Source organism: Dryobates pubescens, chromosome 7 (genome assembly GCF_014839835.1).
Source record: "Dryobates pubescens isolate bDryPub1 chromosome 7, bDryPub1.pri, whole genome shotgun sequence".
NCBI classification, from domain to species: domain Eukaryota; kingdom Metazoa; phylum Chordata; class Aves; order Piciformes; family Picidae; genus Dryobates; species Dryobates pubescens.
The window spans coordinates 10,232,619-10,237,755 of record NC_071618.1 but is presented as its reverse complement, the minus strand read 5'-3'; positions in this window follow the sequence as shown (position 1 = coordinate 10,237,755).

The following is a 5,137-nucleotide window of genomic DNA, read 5'->3' as shown; positions in this document are numbered from 1 at the left end:
AAGCAATCTCCTAGAGTAGTTCTGGAGGGTCTTTAATTGGATTTAATTCATTTGGTGTACACCTAGCCAGGGCAAGCTATATGTCCTAGAAACACCTCTGCACAAGGACTTGACCTCTGCTAGTTTCTGCTGGCACTGCTGTTCTGTGAGTTTATATCACTTTTACAGGCACTCATGAAGAAGGAAACATCATTTTAAGACTCCTCTGTGATTAGAGATTGATGTAGTTATTCCTGTATCTAGGGTCAAATGCTGTTTATTGGGGATGAAAGAGGAAACATATTGTTTAATTTATAATATCTTGAATGCTAATCTATGAAGTCAAGTGAGACCAGCCATCTGTAAGTGTGACACAGTTATAAAACCACCTGTCTTAACTTGGGAAAATTGCTAATTTGTAATGACTTGCTTGGAATCACAAGTAACCTTTGTCATATAATTAGTCTGTAAAGCAAGACTGTACCAATGAAGTTGTACAGTTCATCGTATTCTTTACACTTGAGCTGGAGAAGATCTGCTGGTAGAGAAGCATCTCTCCCACTGAACCAAGATGGTCATGAAACAATGCCTCCTTTTAAAACAAGTTACTCTTTTTTGAAAGGTATAAATAAGTACAGAAAAGGAATTCTAAGAGGACAATGAGGTAAACTCCATTGTATTCTCCTATTTCTATGCAGCGGGGCCTGTCTGCATCCTGATGTTTTGAAAGCTGGGAACTTAAGGTTTTCTCCATTCACCTGAAGAACACCCTACATCCTCAGACTTGTTACGTAGGCCCTTTCTCCCTGCAGCAGCTGCTGGCAGGGCTCAGCTATTCTTACTATTCACTGTCACCTTCTTTTCTCCCTTCCATTCTCCTCTCCCTGTCTCTTGCTGACCTAGCATGAATACACTGCTTTTATCCTGGTCAGTAAGTTCCACACTGTAACTTGTTTTTTAAGGAACAGGACATATCTTTCAGTGAATGTGTTACAGAGGCCCCGAGGACAAAAATAATGTTGACCAAAATGTAATTGCTCAGGCTAAAAGAACATGTGCAGAAGATTAGTACATAATGGCACAAAGAAATCACGCATCAAGGACATTCAGAATACTCTTAATGAAAAATAAAAAAGACAGCCTACAATTTTTGAAAGGTCAGTGCCTTAATGATACCCAGAAATATGAAGCAGTGGATCAGATTGCATCGTTGTAATGCTATTCTATCCACGCAAGAAAAAGTGATTTTGAAATCTATCCAAGATGTATCTGGAGGTGTGGAGCAATCAGGTTGTTTGGAATCTAAGAACAGTGGGAATTTAGCTTTCCATGAAAAGGCAATTGGTTCCTCTCCTATTTCTAAAAAGGATAATTTGTTGTAATGGTATATAATATTGCACTAAACAAGCCTTGCCATGTGTAGAATTAAAACAGAAGTAGTGCTTATATCATTACTAGGCTGGAGATTAAAGACATCTGCTAGCAGTTTTATGGCTGGGACATCCAATCCCTATACCACAGACAGTTTTGAGATCCTCATATAACCAATGTTCATCTGTAGAGACTACATTAGACTGGATTCAGCTCAAAACCTAAACGGTCTGGATGCAACTGATTTCCCTACATCTCAAGGAAATGTTTTGTGGTTTCTCACTTGGGCCAAAATGTATTATTATGGGCGATATTAACCTGCCTGATATCTGCTGGGAACTTAACACAGCAGAGAGGAGGCAGTCTAGAAGGCTTTTAGAATGTATGGAGGATAGCTTCTTATCCCAGCTGCTGTGTGAGCCTACCAGGGGTAAGGCTCTGCTTGACCTTCTTTTTACCAATAGAGAAGGGATGGTGGGAGATGTGGTGCTTGGAGGCTGTCTGGGGGCCAGTGACCATGAGATAATTGAGTTTTCAATATGCAGTCAAGCTAAGAGGGGCAGCAACAAAACCTCCACTCTGGACTTCTGGAGGGTGGACTTCAGGTTACTCAAGAAACTAACTCAGAAGGTACCTTGGGAAAGAGCCCTTAAAAACAAAGGGGTCCAGGAGGGCTGGACCTACTTCAAGAAAGAATTCTTGAAGGCCCAGGAACAGGCTGTGCCAATGTGCCGGAAGATGAGCTGCTGGGGCAGACGGCCAGCCTGGATGGGCAATGAACTTCTGGGTGAATTAAAGGAAAAAAAGAGGGTGTATCATCCTTTGGAAGAAAGGTGAGGTAATCCATGGAATGTTTAAGGATGTTGCTAGGTCATGCAGGGAACAAATTAGAGAGGCAAAAGGCCATTTAGAGCTTAGACTGGCCACTGCTGTGAAGGACAACAATAAAATCCTTCTACAAATACATTAATAGCAAGAGGAGGGGCAAGGACAACCTCCACCCCTTGGTGGACACGGAGGGGAACATAGTAACAAAAGATGAGGAAAAGGCAGAGGTACTTAACACCTTCTTTGCCTCAAAGAAGGATAGGTAATCTTCTGGACAACTGGCCTCCTGAGCTGGCAGATGGAATCAGGGAGCAGTATAGTTTCCCTGTGATCCAGGAGGAAGTAGTTAGAGACCTCCTTAGCTGTCTGGATACACACAAGTCCGTGGGACCATCTGGGATCCATCCTAGAGTGCTGAGAGAGATGGCCAAGCCACTCTTCATCATTTTTCAACAGTCCTGCCTCACTGGAGAGGTCCCAGAGGACTGGAAGCTGGCCAATGTGATGCCCATCCACAAGAAGGGCCAGAAGGAGGAGCCAGGGAATTACAGACCTGTCAGCCTGACCTCAGTGCCAGGCAAGATTATGGAACAGATCATCTTGAGTGCAACAACACAGCACTTAAGAGGATGGCCAAGGGATCAGGCCCAGCCAGCATGGATTTAGGAGGGACAGGTCCTTCCTGACCAACTTGATCTCCTTCTATGATCAGGTGACCCGCCTGGTGGATGTGGGGAAGGCTGTAGATGTAGTGTACCTGGACTTCAGCAAGGCCTTTGACACAATCCCCCACAGAAAACTCCTGGCCAAGCTGTCAGCCCATGGCTTGGACAGCAGCACTCTGCACTGGGTCAGGACGGGCTGGAGGGTTGAGCCCAGAGAGTGGTGGTGAATGGTGCCACATCCAGATGGCAGCCAGTCACTAGTGGTGTCCCCCAGGGATCAGTGCTGGGCCCCATCCTCTTCAATATGTTTATTGATGATCTGGATGAGGGTATTGAGTCCATCATCTGTAAATTTGCAGATGACACCAAGCTGGGAGGCAGGAGTTGATCTGTTGGAGGGTAGGAGAGCTCTGCAGAGGGACCTGGACAGGCTGGACAGATGGGCAGAGTTCAACAGCATGAGATTTAACACATCCAAGTGCCAAGTTCTACACATTGGCCACAACAACCCCATGCAGTGCTACAGGCTGGGGAAGGATGGGAAGGTGGGAAGGATGCTTTGCTTCCCAGACATGCAGAGAATGCCTGAAACTGGATAAGCAACTCACAGGAAATTGCAAGTGGAGATCAGTTTCACATAGAATGGAGCAGGACCTTTGTTGTTTGTAGTTTTGGTTTTTTTTGGTTGGTTGGTTCTTGGGTTGGTTGGGTTTTTTTGATGAAGAGTAAAGTCTAAAAATCAGCACAGGAAGGCCTAAGGGAGCTAAATAAAATAGTCAGATAATAGGGATGGAGACAGTTGGGACAGATGCAATTAAGGACAGCATCCTAAGGTGCATTCACAAGAAGATTAAGGTTACATAACCTTCATTTCCAGCACATCCCCCTTTTTTTTAAGACCTTGAATTTGTAACCTTAAAATTAGCTTAATGTTGTATTTTTGGGGTGTATTTTAATTTATACACCTGAAAATAGGCCAAATGATTACTCTTGGGCCCTGTAATACTGAGTTGACCTTAGAAGCTTTAAAATTCTGAATGCAAAATCTGGTCTATGTGATGAAGACAGAGCACACAGCACACTGCCAAACCTGGCAACATCTAATCTTGTGGTGGAAACCAAATCCCAGTAACATTTGGATGCTGAATAGATGATGACTTATATTTTCCAATTTCTACAGAAAAAGAACTGTTTATTCAGTTTACATTCACCATTTTTTACCAAAAAGCCTTAGAAGTGTGGCCAGCAGGAGCAGGGAGGTCATTCTGCCCCTGTACTCTGCATTGGTTAGGCCACACCTTGAGTCCTGTGTCCAGTTCTGGGCCCCTCAGTTTAAGAAGGACATCGAGACACTTGAACGTGTCCAGAGAAGGGCAACAAGGCTGGGGAGAGGCCTTGAGCACAAGCCCTATGAGAAGAGGCTGAGGGAGCTGGGGTTGTTTAGCCTGGAGAAGAGAAGGATCAGGAGTGACCTCATTGCCCTCTACAACTACCTGAAAGGTGGTTGTAGCCAGGAAGGGGTTGGTCTCTTCTCCCAGGCAACCAGCACCAGAACAAGGGGACACAGTCTCAAGCTGTGCCAGGGGAGGTTTAGACTCGAGGTGAGGAAAAAGTTCTTCACTGAGCGAGTCATTCCTCATTGGAATGGGCTGCCCAGGGAGGTGGTGGAGTCGCCGTCCCTGGAGGTGTTCAAGGGGAGACTGGACGTGGCACTTGGTGCCATGGTCTAGTTGTGAGGTCTGTTGGAACAGGTTGGACTTGATGATCCTTGGGGTCTCTTCCAACCTTGGTTATACTGTGATACTGTGATACTGTGAAGTAATCAGAAGAGGAGCATACTTTTCCATACAGTTAGTGAATGCTTTAATAACTGATTTACACGATTATCCTATTTTTTTAATATCTCTTGACTTATAAGTTTTGAATTCCTAATTTTACATTGAAGACTCTCAGCCCTTCCCACCTCCTTTTTCTTCCTTTACTCCCAGAAAATTCTAGTCTAACATGTAATCTTATTCTATACTTGTGGCAAATTTCTAGGAAATGTTTATTAGAGCCTTTCAAGTGTTACCATATTATGCAGGAAAAGGAAGATGCTAATATAGCTGCTGATTTCCTAGGAAAATACTCACAACCTATATGTACATGAATGACCTGATCTAGTTAGAGTGTTTAAAACAACCCCATTAGGAAAATATTTTTTTAATAACTGATAGCTGAACGCTGATTCTTCCTAATTTGGGATCTATGTGGCACTTGCTGAGACCAAGACACTGTTCTGCCTGGAAAGCTGT